Genomic DNA, 20,215 nt, shown 5'->3' on the forward strand with positions numbered 1-20,215 from the left:
AAAACATCCAACTTCAGCCAGCAAATACATAAAGAGGATGTCTGCACCAACATACCGCAACTGCCTAAATTTTCACTATCCCCAATTACCGTAGACACCGCAAAAAACATCATTAATAAACTGTGTGACAGTACCTCACCTATTGACATTATCCCCACAAAACTACTGAAAGAATGCTCCGACATCGTGGCTCCAACCATAACCCACCTCATAAACAGATCATTCCATGAAGGGATTGTTCCCAGCATCCTCAAACAAGGCATTGTCAAACCTCTACTCAAGAAACCAAACCTGGACCCTCAGGATCCAAACAACCGTAGGCCAATTACAAGCCTCAACACCATTTCTAAGATCATGGAGAAAGCTGTAGAACATCAGCTACAACTTCACCTGGATACTCACAAACTCCTGGACCCGCTTCAATCAGGCTTCCGTCCCAGGTCGTGGAACAGAAACAGCTCTCCTCAAGATTTGGTATGACGCCCTCGAAGCAGCAGATGACGGAGAGCCGTGTCTCCTCGTACTGCTAGACCTAAGTGCAGCGTTTGATACAGTAGATCACAATACTCTACTCGTCCGACTCACAGAAGTAGCCGGAGTCCAAGACATAGATCTCCAAGGGTTCGTGTCCTTCCTAGGAAATCGGGCACAGACAGTGAAACTAGGAAAATTCCTCTCCGAAACTCGGGCAGTCACCTGCGGAGTCCCTCAAGGCTCTCCTTTGTCACCCGTTCTCTTCAACATTTACATTCGCCCACTCCTTCAAATCATCAGATGCTCAGATGCTCAGATCTCTGCTTCCACTCTTACACTGACGACACGCAACTTTATTTCCGGATCAATGGAAAAAAGATCACCAACAACAACTTGAAAACTGCCTCAAATCAATAGAGGACTGGATGACCACTAACTCCCTCCAGCTGAACGAATCAAAGACAGAGCTTCTTATCTTACACCCAAATCATAAGCCCGCAACCAAAACCTCCTGGTCTCCACCAACTGTCTTTGGGCAGACTATCTCCCCAAGGACCAAAGCGAAGAGTCTCGGGGTTATTTTAGACGCACAAATGTCAATGGATGCGCAAATAGGAGCAGTAGTCAGTGGATCTCACCACCTGCTGCACATGCTTTGCAGACTCATCCCTTTTATCCCAAAGAATGACAAAGCAGTGGTAGTTGGAACAATCATTAATTCACGACTGGACTACGCAAACTCGCTTTACATAATATCAACCTGCGCGATTACAACTGATCCAAAACACGGCGGCAAGGCTGATAACAGGAATGAAACCCTGGGAATCCATCTCTCCTTCGCTGAGGAGCTTACATTGGCTAACCGTAAAAATCGGATCACGTTCAAGACCCTTTGCCTCACCCACAAATGCGTGCATAGAGAAGCTCCGCAATACCTAATGGAGAAAATAAATCATTACACACCAAACCGCAGTCTTCGATCAGCCAACAAAAACCTCCTCCTCGTGCCCAAAGCCCGGTATAAATCCAAGGGGGATCGGAGATTCGCTGTCCAAGGGCCTCGGCTATGGAATTGCTCTACCAATCAACATCTGCCTGGAAGAAAATCACCTGGCTTTTAGGAAAAAACTCAAGACCTTCCTCTTTTAGCAGATGATCAAAACTCGCCACAGCGCCTAGAGGCGATTCAGTTCGCATTGTGCGCTATACAAGTATTTCATTCATTCATTCATTACACCCACTCCCCAGTGCTCTGTGGGACAACAATAGTCCCAGGTGCTGGTTCAGGCTTTTGATGCTCCTAGCGATGTTGTAAGGCACTGGATCTCTTGCTGATGGCCGATCGAGGTGACTTGTAGCCGTTATCCTCATATCTGTCACCTCACCTGTCTCTCTCACTCTCTCTCTCTCCCCCTCTCCTCGGACCGCTCTGCTTATTCTCCTCACCGACACTTTTTTCTGGGCCTCAGAATATCCCTCCTTCTCTGTTGGAGCACACAGTCCCTGGTGTCAGCGTGTGTCTCTCTCCTCACTCTGGCACCTCAGTTCCTTTCCCTCACACATTCCTCCTCTCTTCACTGTTAAGTGTCACTGTGTCCCAGAAAAGGACTTTTTGGGCCTTGGTATCTCCCTCTCTTTTAAACAGTCTCCTCCTCTCTGTCTCCTTTCATTACTCTCTCCCTCTTTTGCCTCGGTACTTCCCTCACTTCTGTTCCCTCAGCACGTCCTGAAACTCCCCTTTTTCCCAGTGTTCTCTTTCTCTCTCTCAGTTTTCTGGAAGGGCCAGTCAGCATCTCTCTGTCTCCATCTTGTGGCCAAAAGGAGAAATTGCATTACAACATGCCTGCTACACTAGTAAAAAAAAATGAAAAATGACATAAATCTATCCCCTATTTTGTAGACGCTATAACTTTTGCGCAAACCAATCATTATACGCTTATTGAGATTTTTTTTACCAAAAGTATGTAGAAGAATACATATCCATCTAAACTGAGGAAAAAAAATGTTTTTTTTTTTTTTTTTTTTTAATTTGCAAAAAGTACAAAATATTGAAATAGTTTTTCAAAACTGTTGCTCTTATTTTGTTTATAGCGCAAAAGATAAAAACCGCAGATGTGATCAAATACCACCAAAAGAAAGCTCTATTTGTGGGGAAAAAAGTACATAAATTGTTTGGGTAGAACGTCGCACGGCCGCGTAATTATCAATCAAAGTGGCGCAGTGCCTTATCGCAAAAAATGGCCTGGTCAGGAAGGGGGCAAATACTTCCGGGTTAATTGGCTAAATCATCCATAGGCAATGCTTTAACAGACCTTACAGGTTACCCGCTTAGAGTTAATCAGGAGGTCCAGTGCTGGAATATTGACATTTACGGCAACCCCTCACATGTGTGGTGCGATCACTGTTTACATATGCCTGAAAGACCTAAGTGCTCTGGAGACATGTCTATGGGTTATTTAGATAGTGGCTGACCCAGCCTGGGAAGGGGTAATACTGTGCCTTGCTGTTCCTGGGCTTTTTGGACCAAGCCTATCCACCTGGTATTATAAAAAGGGAAAGGCTGGGGTCCGTGACCTTTTTGCTCAGCAGAGGTCACATGTCTGTCAGGGACAGTATTAGCGTACAGTACTGTCAGGGACAGTATTAGCGATAGGAGAAGTTCCAAACGAGTAGGGAAAGAGCAGGGGCATGCTATCCTTCCTAGAAACCTCCCCTTTTGGGCACACACCAGCAAGGCCGCATTCCATCCCTGGAAACATTTGCTGTCGGTACTTTCGAGACCAGCTGCTTCACTGTTCGTTGCAACCTACTGTGAGTGTATCCAGTCGGGTTAACTTCCTGCCAGGTAGTTGTGTGGGTTTGAACTACATTTACAATACAGATCTTTTACTGCATCTGGACTCTGAGTGTTTACTGCCGCAATGCCACGCTGCACCTCTCCACACACTCATCCTGAAGGGGTCATGGGAAATAACCCTGGCCTTCCTTATCTATTCAGAGGCTAGGAGTTGTCTTTTTTTGAAGATTTATTGTAGAACGTAAACGGGTGGAGAAATTAGTGTGCAGAATATTTAAAAACACATGCAGGCATTAGAGGGCAGATCCTCAGACAAAGTCCTTTAGAAGGGACAGCCAGTTAGTCTGAGACTCTGTAAGAATAGTCACAGTCCTTGTAGCAACCTCTGGCGTATAACGCTCAAAGCACAGGCATATCTGTAGCTCAAGTCAAAAAGTCCTACTCACAATGTCCAGGGACAACTCCCAACCAGCTTCCCTGCCACTTTCTTCAGTGAAAGGGTTACTTCTCCAGTCCAGCTTCCTGAGGTAGCATCCTCCAGTAAAATTTCCTAAACCCAGGCTCAATCAGGCCCTCAGCCAAGCACATGGCTCTGAGGTCTGATAACAACAGCTCTTCAAGTAGAACATTGAAGAGCGTAAGGGAGATTTATAACCCCTCGAAAGTTTATTTTTGCCTTCTGTGTCTCGTTGGGGAGATTTCCCCTCACTTCCTGTTCTATAGCCACAACAAGAAGTGAGAGAAAATCCCTCAAAAGTGAGGTAATCCCTGGGGCCACCAGGTTTACTAGAACTAGCATCCCCATTAGAAGATGTGCCCATTATTCCTGTTCTGTGGACAACCCAAAATTTTGGATTTTCTTTTACTTTCATTGTTGGTGACAATGATAAACAGGACTAATAGAGGGGTTAAATAACCCAAAAGGGGGTAGAGACGGCAGTAAAAACCTGACAGATGTTCTAATCCCTCTCCACTCAAAGCTTAGCTTTTAGTTATACTATCAGTAACACAGGCTGCCTGCTAGGATCAGAGGCCCCAGGAAAAAGTGAGAGAGATCTGAACAGAACCTTCCAAACATTTATGCGCACCCCCATGACTTACCATTGGGCTTAACTGGGCTCAAGCCCATGGGCCCCGCTGAGATATATAGCCGAGCGTACTTGGCTCCGCTCCACTCACAGTCACGCCCAGTCCCGCCCTATGATGGACATAACACAGGGACGGGGTGTGACTGTGAGCCGAGCCGAGTACACTCGGCTACTCTCGGCTCCGGTCGGGACTGCGAGAGGACCCGAGAGCCACCAAGATACACAGGACTCTGTATCTTGGCGGCGCCAGTTTTAAACTTCAAGACTGCAATGACAAGGCTATACTGACAAGGCTGCAATGACACTGAACAAGGCTGCAGATGGATGGGCAAGGCTGCAGATGGACACTGATAAGGCTGCATTGATGGGAATTTAAATGTAAGTTTTTTTCCTTAAACTTCCTTCCTAAAAGTTTTTTTTCTTTAAAATGTCCTCCTAAACTTGGGGTGCGTGCTATACACCGGTACGTGTTATACGCCGATAAATACGGTAATGTATAGAAGGTAGGGCCCGAAAGTGACTCAAGCCCAGAGGCGCCCACTACCCTAAGTCCTGCCCTACCCATGCCCCATCCCCCTTTAGCCCTTGTACACACGGTCGGACATTCTGACAACCAAATCCGTTGGATTTTGTCCGACAGATTTTGTCCGACAGATTTTGTCCGAAACTGTTGCATACACACGGTCGGACAAAGTTGTCGGAAAATCCAATTGTACATAACGTAATGACGTTATTTCGTTACGACGGGACTACATTCAGGCTAGTAGCCAATAGCTTTGGTCTAGGAATTTGATCTGAGCATGTGTGGCACTTTGTCCGTCGGAGTAGGCTACACATGATCGGAGTATGTCCGATCGGAGCATTTTGTCTGAAAATTTTACGGACAAGTTGGAAAACTTGGTCCGTCGGATATTCCGACGGAAACAGTCCGATGGAGACCACACACAGTCGGATTATCCGACAAAATGGTCCGATAGGACACATTCCGTCGGAATCTCCGACCATGTGTACAAGGGCTTAGGGATTGGCTGGGATAAGATAAATATTAATAACCCAGAGATTGACCCTATTTCTGTAAGATTTTTCTCATTAACATGTGATTACTCAAAATTGTGTGTGACCACGAAATAGTCAAAAACAACGGTACCTGATATATTTCATAGGTGATGATTTAAAAGCCTTTAGAGGTTATCAGTTTAGAGCTGACCATGAATTATAGCCCTAAAATTATTGTTCTAGCTCTGAATGGAGAGGGTTGGAGAGGGGTTCCTTCTCACTAATGTAATCTAATGTAATCTAATTCTCACTAATGTAAAAGTGATCTAGTCACCTGGATCACTGTTACCGAACAGCCGGTCTGTTGAAAATAATTGCCCCAAGCTCTTGGTAGCAGCTGCAGCCACCAGTTTACTTTAACCACTTCAAGTCTAGGATGTTTTTGGATGTGAACTGGTTAAAGAGACAACATCACTTTTTCCATGTAGGGCATGGTGACAGCGACTGAGAGCCTCTATCAGTCAGTGCTAGAGGAGGACACTCTTGTAGGTAAGTGCGCCATAATGTGAAAGTATTCTATGATTGACATTAATTCTGTTGTGTCTCCCGCCCACTCATTCTGCTGTACCATTCACAAAGCACAGCATAGTTGAGACGCCTTGTGAATAAGGCCCTTTTCACACTGGTGCACTTTTGCTGCACTTTTCCAGGGCTACAGAAGGACGTGAAAACTATTCCCAATGAAATCCTATGTAACTCCTCATTCAGCAGGTGAGCTGCGCTTTGATATGACGTGCATGCTGCATTTTTGGTGCACCAAAAAGGCACCTTCCATTGTAAGTCAAGGATAACATATCAAAAGTGCATCAGTGTAAAAGAGCCCTTAACCACTTGCTGACCACTGCAAATAGGTGTACCTGTGCGTCCCCTTTAAGAGCCGGGGGGCTAGCAGATGCGCGTGCGGAGCGGCGGACTCGATGTCCAACGGTCTCCCGGCGATCGTGTCCCGGAAGCCACATGACGGGGAAGTGCCTAATGTAAGCATGGCATTTCCCCCGTTCTGCCTTGTGTCATGACAGAGATCACTGCTCCCTGTCATCGGGAGCAGTGATTGCTGTCATGTGAGTTGAAGCCCATCCCCCCCACAGTTAGAATCACTCCCTAGGGCACACTTAACCCCTTCATCGCCCCTAGTGTTAACCCCTTCCCTGCCAGTGTCAGTTACACAGTAATCAATGCATTTTTATAGCACTGATCACTGTATAAATGACAATGGTCCCAAAATAGTGTCAAAAGTGTCCGATGTGTCCGCAAAATTTCGCAGTCCCGATAAAAATCGCAGATCATCGCCATTACTAATAAAAAAAAATGAATAATAAAAATGCCATAAAACTATTCCCTACTTTGTAGACGCTATAACTTTTGCGCAAACCAATCAATATAAGCTTATTTTACCCCAAAAAATTTAGAAAAATATATATCGGCCTAAACTGAGGAAAAATTTTTTTTTTATATATGTTTGGGGGATATTTATTAAAGCAAAAATTAAAAAATATTGCAGTTTTTCAAAATTATCGCTTTTTTTTTGTTTATAGCGCAAAAAATAAAAAGCGCAGAGGTGATAAAATACCACCAAAAGAAAGCTCTATTTGTGGGAAAAAAAGGACAACAGTTTTGTTTGGGTGCAATGACTGTTCAATTGTCGGTTAAAGCGACGCAGTGCCATATCTCAAAAAGTGCTCTGGTCAGGAAGTCGGTAAAATCTTCTGGGGCTGAAGCGGTTAAAGTGTTACTAAACCCACAACAATAAAATCAGTCTGTATATGCAGTAAGCATGCTTGTTATGCTCACTGTGAAACCTAAGTGGTTAATACTACACAATGCACAGTATTAACCTAAGTGGTTAATACTGCTCATTGTGTAATAAGGCTGTTTGATCCTGTCTTCTCTGATCCTTCCCTTCCTTTACTGTCCCCAATCGAATTTCTGATAGAACGGAGCCTTAGACAGCACTCTGCACATACTCAGTTTGATGTGTATTGCTAGAGTTTTTCTTTGTTTTTTTTTGGGAGGGTGCGTGTGATCAGCACATAGCCAATCAGTACTGTCCAGATAGAAAGTCCGGGGTCATGCAGCCTCATAGGACAGTGAATGAAAACTCCAAGCTTTAACCAGACACTGATAGAAGTGACAAGACTGCTATATACTGCTAATGTGAAAAGGTATTTAGCAGTTTATATTTAACTTGAAAGCTACAATTTCTGGGGAAATTGTGTGAAGTGTTCTTGCCTCCACCTACTGGAGTGGGCGGAGTGACTGGGTGGAGTGGCTTGAGTAACTGTTGTGTGGTTAGCGTGGCTGGAGTAACTGTGAAAAGTGTTAAAAAGTTTAATATTTTAAAAAGTAAAAATAGTAGTAAAAAGTAAAAAAGTAAAAGTTGAAGAAGTCCCATCATTAGCTGAAAGAGCTGAACATTTTTTTCAAAAATGTTTTAATTTTTCAAAAATGATTTTTTTCAAAAATGATTTTTGTTTTTTTTTAAATGATTTTTTTTTAATTTTTTTATTTTTTTCAAAAAAAAATTTTTTCAAAAAGATTTTTTTCCCCAAATTTGTAGTTTTTAAAAAAAAAAATTCAAAAATTTATATTTTTTTAATTTTTTTTTTTCAAAAATGTATTTTGTTTTTCAAAAATGATCTTTTTTTCTAATTTTTTTTTTTTAAAAAGATTTTTTTTTTTTTTTTCGTGAACCATTTGGCGAAACGTTCCACAAAGTAATAGCACACCAATCGGGAACAATCCACACGTTTAGGTATATTACTGTCTTTGTAGTATAAAAGCTGTGGGAGGAGTTAGGGTGGTAAATTTGTCTATAATAAGAATAATATATATGTGAGATAACAGTAAGTGGTCTTGCTATGCAAGAACACTTAATAAAATAATTGCATTTCCACATTCTATGGAATGTGGCAGACTAGATATAGGGAATGCAGGCTCCTGGGTTTAGTAATACTTTAAGCTGTACAAAAGCACTTAACCATAAACAGTGCGTTAGTGTGAAAGGGCCCTTACACAGCAGTATGAGCAGGGTGGAGGAGGCGCAGTATTGGAACTGGTGTTAATCATAGACTCTGTTCCAATCCAGCGGCTTCCAGCTGTTCATATCAGAAAGTCTCGGCAGAGCTGAGCAAGAAGATGTGAAATAAAGACTTTTTTTGCGTTGTTTAAAGAAAAAAAATACATGAACATTGCTTTGCCTGGAGTTGGACCTTAACTTACTTGAATTTTGTCTTCTGCTGCATACAATGTTCATCCATGAAAGTACAGTATTCTTCCAATTTAACTGCCATTTTCTTTTTAAGATTTCAAAACTTTAGTTAACATATATTTACTAACAGATTTTTTTCTATACAAAGTAAAATCATCAGTCAAATAGTAATTCATTAATGTTCCAATTGGAAAAACTATACTAGAGCCTCAGGGTGTGTTACTTGTGCTGTAAAATGTTCTCTTAGTTAAAGTGCACCATGCATGGGTCAACTATTATTTAAATCAAATCAGCACACCAATAAATAAAAAGGATTTCCCTGAGGCTTGGTCCTTGCTAAAGTTAAATTAGCATGCTGCTAAAGGATACATACAACGTAACATTGCATTCATGTTACTTTTAGAATTCCTGTTGTAATAAAAATCCATATTGCCCCCCCCCCCCCCCCCGCCTCTGCTTACGGCCAACTAGCCCCATGTGACAGTGCTAGAGCCTGCTTATCAGCTGCCTAGGCCCCAAGCACTATAATGTGGAGAAGCAGGGAGACTGACATGGTAAAATTCTGTGATTTTTTTGTGTAGTGGTGAGGACCTGAATGGAAGGGTTCATTCCCCAATTTCTTGTACAGGGGAAGGAAGTGAGGAAGAATTTCCCCAGCCGACAGGAAAAGTCAGATGGAGCCCACACACGATTGGAATTTCCAACAACAAATCCGATCACACATTTTCTGTCAGAAAGTCCGACCGTGTGTACAGGGAACAAAAGTTTAAAAAAAATATATAGTTAGGCTTAAAGCAATATTAACCTTCTGAAGATTTACTCCCCTTCTTGAGCCAGCCATTTTTTGCGATACGGTACTGTGTTACTTTAACTGAAATATGCGTGGTCGTGTGACACTGTACCCAAATAAAATGTATGTCCCTTTTTCACACAAATAGAGCTTTCTTTTGTTGGTATTTGATCCCCTCTGTGGTTTTGATTTTTGCGCTATAAATCAGTTTCGGCCCATTCATAGGGGGCGCAGGGGCCACCCCCCTAATCCATGCACCCAGCTCCTAATATACATGCAGGGCGCCAGACCTATGGATTTAAATGTGTTTTTTTGTTTTTTTGGAAGCACATGATTAGAGCCTGAGGCTCTAATTGGCTTCATAAAAAGGTGGGCTCTGGGCGCAGAGAACTGCACCCTGAGCCCACCCTGTTGTGTGACAATAGCGAATTAATATTCGCTATTGTCTTTCTGATTCTCCTCCCAGCCAATCGGGAAGTGGGTCCTGAGACACGATCGGTCAAGAGACGAAGCAACAGTATTGGCCGCCAAGGAGGAAGCCGCAGAGGAGGAGATGCAGGAGAAGCTGCCGTGAAGCCACCGAGGAGGAGACGCAGGAAGGAGCCAAAGCTGCCCGCGACCTAGATGGGGTAAGTACGGGGTTGGTGGGCGGAAGAGCAAGCAATGGGGGTGTAGGGAGTTTGGATTAACCGACAAAATCAAAAATAAATCAAATATCTTCATCAATTTAGGCCAATATGCATTCTGCGTCATATTTTTCATAAAAAAAATCCCAATAAGCGTATATTGATTGGTTTGCGCAAAAGTTATGACTTCTACAAACTATGGGATATTTTTTCTTTTTTATTTATTTATTTATATTTGTTTTTAGATTTTACTAGTAACAGCAGCGGGACCCCAATATTGCCTAACATCACCTAAAAAAATGTAATTATTTAAAACAATTTTTTTTTTAAGTAAAGGTAGTGTAAATATCTAAACTTAACTTTATTTCAGGCATTTATAATGCCCCATTACAGCAGCGCTCACAATGAGAAAAAAGGGCAGTACTTAGGCCAAATCAATATTAATTAGAAACATGCGCATAAAGAAAAAACCCTAACGTGCATAGCTAAATAGGATTTTAACGGTACCACATCAAAAGAGTTTATGTATCAAATCAATCAAAATTTATTATAACATTCAATAAAATATTCCAAAATGAGGGACTAAATTACACATACAGCACAGACAATACAATTTAAAATCATCATATGTGACAGTTACAAGAGAGTTACATTATCCCCTCATGGCAGTTCATGGCAATTCCTTCAATAGTGTAACATCAGAGTTAAAAGTTTCAGTTACCACATCTTGATAACTTCTTCAAACACATTTTGCAGGACATAGCCTGCTATCTCTGTCCTGTGAAACTAAAGCCTTAAAGAAGAATGATGTTATCCTGTGCTACCTGTTATGTCCTGTGTGTAAAGATCAAAATATGGTGGATGGCTGCAAGCAACCAAACTGTGTTCCCACAATGTACACTTAAATAAACAAATTATTGTTGCTGCACCTATCTCTTAATATACTGTATGTATCACAATATAATTAAATCAACAAATCATTAAAAATCTTTAAAAATTCCAATCTTATACGTATGTTTAAATTTGCGGTTCCATCTCTCTATTCAAACTCATGCAAGAAAAGGCATCTTCATGGTATAGTATGTAAAAACAAGTATTTATTAAAACTTGTAGCAACTTACAGTACATTTGAGATGAAAACCTTCTGCTGAATACCCCTGTGGAAGTCACATGACCGTGACGACAGGCGTTGGGTGGAGCCGGGTGAGGTTGCCAAGATATCTTAACACTCAGCTGACTAATCAGATAACCTGAAGAAGGGGCGTGTCCCCGAAACATGTAGTGTCTCCAGTTGGCGATGTGTGGCTCTCTTTGCTCCCTTGGCATCGGCAGTTTCTAATTGGCACCAGCAGCAGGGTTTGCCCATACTCTTCAGATCCCTTTGGCTGACTTCTGCCAGGCTGTGACATCACTTCCCGGTTTTGTACACAGTGCAAGCGGCCGCTGTATACTGGCCCCAACAGTTCCTGTGCCTGCAGTTTGGTTCCCCCTTCATCGGACCCCTGACCTTATGGTCCTAGATGGGCCCCTTATCAGCGGTGCTCCCGTGTCCTTTGTCCAACAGCTTTGTGCTGGGTTTCCCTAAGCCCCTGTGTCATCCATGTGGCTCCAGCCTCCAGGTACTGTCAGTTTTTTAATCCAAGTCTATGCATGACAATAAATTGACAGCTGTATGCCTTGGTGAACATTTTATTATTTTTTTAACAATAATAAAATTTACTTTGCCTCTGAGGGTCCTATTTATGTCTGCTGATCAGCGCTGTTCACCCCTTTGATTATATTTACTCTGAAGTTACACTATTGAGAAGAAGCCATCAAGATGTTGATAGGTTGGACTTGATGGACTTTTTTTTTTAGCTCACCTACTATGTAACTATGCCATAATTAGAACCTCTTACTCTGAAGTTACACTATTGAAGGAACTGCCATGAAGGAATAATGTAACCCATCTTGTAACTGTCTATATGAGGATTTTAAAGAGGAAGTAAACCCTGATGAGTTTACTTCCTCTTTCATTCCCTGCAAAGGTAAAGCATAATGGACTACTATGCATCACATAGTAGTCCATTATGTGTCACTTACCTGACACAGGAGCCAGCGATGTCACCGCTGTCCCTTGTAGTCCGGCGCATCCATCTTCTCGTGGGTCTCGCCGCTCCGCCGCTGTCATTCGGCGAAGCCACGATGACGTCACTCCCGCGCATGTGCACGGGAGCCGCCACGCGCGGCATATCGCAGTTGACGGCGGCACGCTCAGTGCGCCTACGCGCAGCTGTCGGTAAATATCTCCTAAACCGTGTAGGTTTAGGAGATATTTCTTGGACCTACAGGTAAGCCTTAATCTAAGGCTTACCTGTAGGTCAAAGTGTGTTGTATGTGTTGTAAGGGTTTACAACCCCTTTAAATTGTATAGTCTTTGTTATATTTGTAATTTTTGGGGGATTTTTTTTTATTGACTGCTATAATAAAATTTGACTGCTTTTATACATAGATGCTTTTGGTGTGGTCCTGTTAAAGTCCTATTTAGCTATGCACTTTAAGGATTTTCCATTAAGCAAATGAAATAGTAAAGAACGTGGCACCTGCTAATCCATGAAGCATAGGAGGAGGCCTTTTTACCTTCCTCCCCCAACTTTAACTACTGTATTTATCAGGGGGAATTCGTGGGTGAGTGTTTTACACCGATCCCCTGCCGATTTTGAGGTTTCTGTGGCTCTCCTCCTTTCTCGACGGCTTCGGCTATTTTTGGCCACACTCGGCCGTTCTCGTGGCGTTCGGCCACTCTCGGCCGCTCTCGGTGGCTTTTGTAAAACCGAAAGCCACCGAGAACGGCCGAGTGTGGCCAAAAGCTTCCGAGAACGGCCAAGTGTGGCCTAAAATAGCCGAAAGCCGCCGAGAATGGCCGAGAGCTACTGAGAGATACACAGGACATCCGCTCTGTATCTTGGCGGCAAATGACTGGCAAGGCTGCAATGCCTGGCAAGGCTGCTAAAGACTGACAAGGCTGCAAATGACACTGGCAAGGCTGCATTGATGGGCATTTAAATTTAAGTTTTTTTCCTTAAACTTTCCTCCTAAAAGTTTTTTTCCTTAAAATTCCCTCCTAAACTTGGGGTGCATGTTATACGCCGATAAATATGGTACTTAGGAGATTAATTAGAAGCATGCTAACAGGAAGAGAGAGATGACCTCAAGGGTCAATTTTTACTCTTTTACAGTACAGTCATAGGGAGGGTGGTGACCAGTTGTGTTGCTTCACTACAGCAGAGCTGTGCTGTCTTTCAGAGATGTGTAAATATCAGGACTGGGTGGACAGAAAAACAAATCCCTTGGCAAGTAAAATAGTTCAAATTTACATTTTTCAACCACTCATTTCTTTTTTTGCCTGGAGTTCAGCTTTTTTTCAACTAATAGTGTTCTTCGTATACTAAAGAAAAATGCTGTTCATGCTCCCAAATATTAAAGAACATTTGGAATAACAATCAGCTACAAAATAACAAATGCAAACTTCATCTGAAATATATACATTCACCCGCACAGCCCTATCAATTTTACTTTAGAAAGATGGATTGTTCAGAAGTTCAGGAAAAAAATAAATAAATGTCAACATTTATAGAGATTCAATTATGTTTTTTATTACAAGATTAATGATCAGGATAGAAATAAAACATACCAGCAGTCCCAAAGGACACCGTGCAGAGAAGAATTCAGTACATCGGATTGTATCTTTACTGGGGTCATTGACAAAGTCGTGCACGGTTCACATACACATCAACATTAACAACAATGATCCCATCTGTGTGTGTGTGAACTATTTGAAGCTCAGTACTGTTTTCTATTTGTACCAGATTCCAAAAAGTTGATCATCTTGTTTTACTTTATGGGGAGTAGCCGGCTTTACTTTGCCGACAAGGTCATGGGCTAAATTAATAAAGACCACTGAATGTGCAGCTTAAGCATTACTGAGAGTAAAGCAATTCCCTGCTTCAGTAAACCCTACCATGTTCTGTAGCAACTTGCTGTGTAATGAGTCTCAGCTAAATTGTGGATAAGCTGACCGTGACTTTGCTTTAATGCAAAACACCAATGAAAATGCATACATCAGCTCAGAAAAACAGCAATTTTATATGCATTTTTCATACACATACTGGAATTGTTAGGGGTCACTGTCTTGTCTTTTAACCCAAATGTGGAGACACTATAACCGTATTTGGAAGTTTTTTTTTTAGTGTAGCGTATGACATTTTGGACAACGTGTCATTCATGTGTACATTAATTTTTTTGCCTCAGAACAGTAGTGGGGTTCTGAGGGTTAATTATGTAGGTTAACTTTGACATCAGTTTGGCTGGGCTGTGTTAGAAGTTCTGCTTGGTCATGTGTACAGTGAGGTGCACATGACAAGCCAGAACCAGGCCTGGTTGAACGTTTTGGGTATCGGCCTTCTCGGAACCAATCAGTGGGTGTGCCGGGCCCCGCTGAGGAGTCTGGGAAGGGGTACTTAAGATGTTGAAGTCACGTGTTCAGTAGGAGTTCGTGAGGCCCGTGTGGTCTGTTCTTGTTCCTGGACCGGGGTAGCCCCACGAGGGGTCCAGGTCATGGGGTGTTTGACATCCCGCAACATGCTTCTGTTGGTTACCCGCAATAGACCCGCCTGGTCTGGGGTAGGGATCCGTCTGTTCCCGAGTCTTGGAACCGGCTGGTTCGAGGCGCAGTAACTGAGTTACAACTTGTTCAAGTTCAGAGATTTTACAAGTTCTGAATTAACGTGCAGACTGCCATGATCTCTGGCTAGAGATCTGTTAAGCCTCGAAGTGCCCAGCTGCGAGTGGCTACTCTCTGGGTGGTAATAGAAACTTTGTTATGTCTGCAGTTCAAGGTGTCTGAGTTCTTCACCCTTGCCCTCTGTTCCTATACGAGACTGTGTTGTTGGATGTTACCCCTGCAAAATAAAATCTTTCAAAAGGACTTTATTAGTGCCAGCGTCCAAGTTGTTGGGTATCAACCCTGGGAACCCCTAGACGTGGAAGAACAAGCCAAGCGGAGGTAACCGGTAAGCCCAATAAGATAAGGCCGTCCTACAAAGGGTTATGGCTGCTACATTAGCTTACAATAAAATCCTTTTTCTGCATTTACTAGAGGACACAGCTCTGCTCCAGATCATCACAGACTGGGTATAGTGTGGCTCCTGTGGTTGGCAGGGGGGTGAAGGCGCTAGTGAGACACTGCTTACCATACCTTTGGCCAAAACCAGGAGCCACAGACATCTGCTATGGTGATTGCAGACACTACTTGAGGAGCTGCTGGCCTTTAAGGGGACATTGCGACTAGAGTTGCCACCTCATCCCTTTAAACCTGAACACATATAAATTACACAGGTTCTGAGGCTAATTTAATGCAGATAAGGCACCAAGTGAGTTTAATTACCACCTTAATCAGCCACAGAACCTGTGTAATTAATATGTTTTTGGTTTTAAAGGGATGAGGTTGCAACCCTAACTGTGACCCACCATTTGATCATGAATAACATTGACATCACTTCCTCCAAAGGTGACATTTCAGTTTTAGGTGGAGTTATTTGCCAATTTATTTTATCTGTTGTGACTCCAGGAGCAAGCTCTAAAAGTTCTCAGCAGTTCGGGTTTGGTGTTCCTACTGCTCCAGGATGAGGAGTATTAATACTATAAAATAAATGTTAAAATCAAACAGCGAAAAAAGAAAAAATGGTAAATCATGTGTACCTGACAGATATAAGAACATTTTAGGTGAAATTTAAAGTCCCAGTTTTGTGTGTAATAACCCTTTAAAGGTGTGACTGTGCTTTAAGACAAGCCCTCATTGAGCTTTGTAGCAGCAGACACTGTGGAAGTCTTTGTCGAAGCCAGCTTGTCCCCTTTTGCTGCCCCTCCCAGTAATAGCCTGGCAGCCTTGACAGCAGGCTTACCTGACTGCTGAGAGTGCCCACTTGTATACCTTCAGTGCTGCTGCTAAAAGTTTGAGGATAAATTGATCCACAATGCCTGCAGCTACAGACATCATTGGGGGCATGTTTTAAAACTCACTTACATCTGGATACAATTCAGTCCTTTTAAACCAAAGCAGTTAAAACCCTTTTGGCAAGGTTTGTAATAGTATTTCAAAATAGTTCCTCCAATAGTACAAAATTGAGTTCCCCCAAACGCCATTTCCTAAAAAAACGGTGCAGAGTGCTTGTGAAATTCATTGTCCACAATGCCAGAAGGACCAAAAAAAATTGACCAAAATACACGCATTTGCCCTATGCAAGGACTATATGGGATACACAACATTCAAACAGTCCTAACTGCCAACCACACCTTGGACACACCCTGGCAACTGCCAACCACAGCCTTGGACACACCCTGACATTGTCAGGGTCAGCCTTTTTCAAACAGACAGTTTCTTGTTTTATTATTATGAGGGAATTATCACTATTTTGTACATTATTGAGTTCCCCATGTACATGTAGAACTTTTCTCTTTTATAATATCTTTATTGAGTAAAAAAGCAATTCCACAAAACAGTGAGCAGGTGCCAAGGCCAGTGACTGAAAGTAGTTTGAAAGTGAAAACATAACACAGACAAATTGGCCTCTTATATGGTATAAACAATAACAACAAATAAAGACAAGAGGCGTCTCGATACCAATGCGGTCCATTCGGATAACAATGATCAGTGCAGCTCTCGATGATCAAAGCCTAGGGAATGAGCTACACATAAACAATGTTTCAGAGATCAACATGTATAATACACGAAGCAGCACCCATGTTCATATATAAAAATAAAGAGAAGTAGAGAAAAGGCCCAAGAGCCCTCTCAGGGGCCAAAGAAGAAGAAGAAAAAAAAAGGAAACCATAGGCCTCCAGATGTACAAGAGGGCAGTGCCCCCACCCTAGGGCCAGAAAACCATATCAGAAAAAAAAGTGACAGCAGATGTAGAATCAGAGAACAATGAGCAGGCTCAGCATACTGGCGGTATATAAAAAATAATGAAAAAGGGAAAACAGAAAAAAAAAGAACAGGGTGAGGATGAGAAAAAAAAAAGGGAGCCCCAACCCAGGGAATCTAAGGCCATCACAGATAGACTAGGCAGGAGTTCTATAGGTCCAAAAAGTGGGAAGGTGGGCTTATCACTGGAAACTGGTCCAACCAGGGTTGCCAAATCTTGAGAAATGTATCCCTAGTGTTCGCAAGTACCGCAGGGAGCTTTTTGTTCACCAATATCCCATCCACCTGTTGCTTCACCTCCTAAAAAGAGAGGTGAGTTTTTTTCCACGCCTTAGCAATGGTTTGTTTTTGTTTAGTGGCCATAAAAATGTACAGTGCCTAAATACATTCTCGTTTTGTTAATTCAAGTAGGGCTTCCCACAGGTCCTTGTATATTATAGAATGAAAGATGCCTCCATCTGCATTTCTCTGATGGTGCTTGACTCGGGCAAGTGCTGAAATCTGGGGACAAAGCAAAGTGGCCATATATCTTGATAACTGCAGTTTTGGGTGGCCATGCACCAAGGAAGGGGCACCCTGGCCTGCACTGCAGATAGTTATAAGGCACCTAGGGACAGGGCCGGTGCTACCCCTAGGCAAACTAGGCAGCTGCCTAGGGCGCATTGCTGCCTAGGGTGCCTGGCCACTGTTGTTCCTACTCTCTTCTCTCTGCAGCAAGCAAATAAGTGTCAGCATCAGCAGGCAGCCGCCGCTCCGTTGGCACATAGTGTCAGAGGAGCAGTGGCCACAGAGGACTGTTGCAAGAGACAAAACCATTGACCGCACTCCAAGGTTAAGGAAAATTGCTTTATTGGTATAAAAACATCCAACAAGAAAAAACATTGAGGTTACAGCATCATGACAGCACAGAGTGGAGCATGCTCCCCTCTGTGCTGTCATGATGCTGTAACCTCAATGGTTTTTCATGTTGGATGTTTTTATACCAATAAAGCAATTTTCCTTATCCTTGGAGTGCAGTCAATCATTTTGTCTCCTGCATCAGTTACCCAGATCACGGACTGGACCTGCACCTGATCATTAAGGAAGGTATTACCATCACCTGGAGTGGTGTTACTCCCTGTTTGTTGTATGCAGCAAAGGACTGTGTCTGTGTTCTGACTCCTAAATGAATGGAAGCAAGCAAACATTCAGTGATGGGCTCTGGTGAGGCTTCATTTGATGGGCGCTGGTGATACTGAATTTGATGTGCGCTGGTGGGCTGCATTTGATGAAGGCTTCATTAAAAATGTGGGGTATACAGGGGCAGGGAAAAGAGGGTGAAGTCAGGAGTGAGGCCAAGGGGGACGGCAGCAAAATTAGGTTTTTGCCTAGGGTGTCAAACATCCTTGCACCAGCCCTGCCTAGGGAGATAGGAAAAAGTACTTCACATACTTTATCCCATGAGTAGTGTGTCCCAGAAGCAGACATGGGAGTAATTCACATATGTGCAAGTCACAAGCAAGTCTCGAGTCTTAACCTTCAAGTCTCAAGCAAGTCAAGTTGAGTCCCTGCTAGATAGAAGTCAAGCAGGTCAAGTCAAGCCTTTTATTTTGGTCAAGTCGCAAATCAAGTCAAAATACTGATCTACCCCATTTCCACATTTAAATTAGTTAAAAGTCAGTGTTTAGGAAAGGTTTTGTTTTATTTTCAACATTAACAAAACTGCTTTGTGCTTTTTCTTGGCATATTAAAGAAACACTTTGAATGCCCCAACAGCAGACAAGGAGCAGAACACTCAGCAATTAAATGGCCAACAAGCCTGAAAAAATGTAGTCCTTGCTGAGTGGGAAAATAACTAAGTTCAAAGTTTGACCTTCAAACTAATAACAAAGTATTTTAACATCTAAATCAGTGGACATAATGCCAACATCTGGACACTTGAATGTTGATGAGAATATACATATGCAATATACTAAACCTAATATTGACAAGATATCTTCTCTATCAAAGAGGATATGTAGAGGTGGTTGTCCATATAAAAATGGCAGGGATGAGGAAAAAGAAATTACTTCTCACTAGTGTGTGTATATATATATATATATATATATATATATATATATATATATACTTAATTATATAATTATATATTAAATTACTTATCATCACTAGTTTTATATACTGTATATATATATATATATATATATATATATATATATATATATACTGTATATATATATATATATATATATATATATATATATATTTATTTATTTATATATATATATTGTGGCAGCACGCAGGTAAAATCACCTGGTTGTATCCAGGATGGGAAATATGTGTGTCCTAGATTCAGGCTTTATGCAGACTTTTACAATTAGAGGGGAAGAGTTAATGAGCCCAGCTGTAGTAAGTGGGCTCATTAAGACCTCTACAAAAAAACCCCAGCATGCGTAGGGAGATGCTCCATCCTGGAACCAGTTTTGTGTTGTATAGACTGGGGAGTGTGTCACCTGTACTGTGCGGTGAGTTAACGCCTGTGTGGAAAAACCTTTACAACAAAGGCAGGGACTGGTACAGCACAAGGCTGCACCCAGTTGTTAGACAGGGAGTCTACGTGTGTAGTTAGAGGTCAAGCTGACCAGGATTTATTTTCTTGTTTTATTTTTTTGGCTGTTATATGTATCACTGCATGTAGCATAAATAAACCGGATCTTTTGTTTTTTTAACCTACACCGCTGTCTGCTGTGCCTGACTTTGTGTTGTGAACCCATCCAGGGGGTCACACACACCCGCTGCCGAGCAAACCCCTCACAATATATATATATATATATATATATATATATATATATATAAAATTACTATATATATATATATATATATATATATATATATATATATATATATATATATATATATATATATAAAATTATATATTAAATTACTTTATATTAAATTATACAGTATATTATATTATAAACTCTATGGTCAGGCAGCTGTGTACCTGATTGGCGGCGTTCTGGCAGGCGGCGGCCATTCCAGTATTCAAAAGCCGTGCCTCCTCCTCGCCTGTAATAGGCGGAACACTGAATTTCCCAGCATTCAGTGTTCTGCCTATCACGGACATCCGCTCATCCTCATAACACAGACGAGGATGAGAGGATGTCCATGATAGGCTGAACACTGCCTGCTGTGAAATTGAGTGTTCCACCTATCACAGACGAGGAGGCGCGGCT

This window comes from Lithobates pipiens, unplaced genomic scaffold, assembly GCF_037356315.1.
Source record: "Lithobates pipiens isolate NorthernLeopardFrog02 unplaced genomic scaffold, aLitPip1_a1.2 Scaffold_23, whole genome shotgun sequence".
NCBI lineage: Eukaryota > Metazoa > Chordata > Amphibia > Anura > Ranidae > Lithobates > Lithobates pipiens.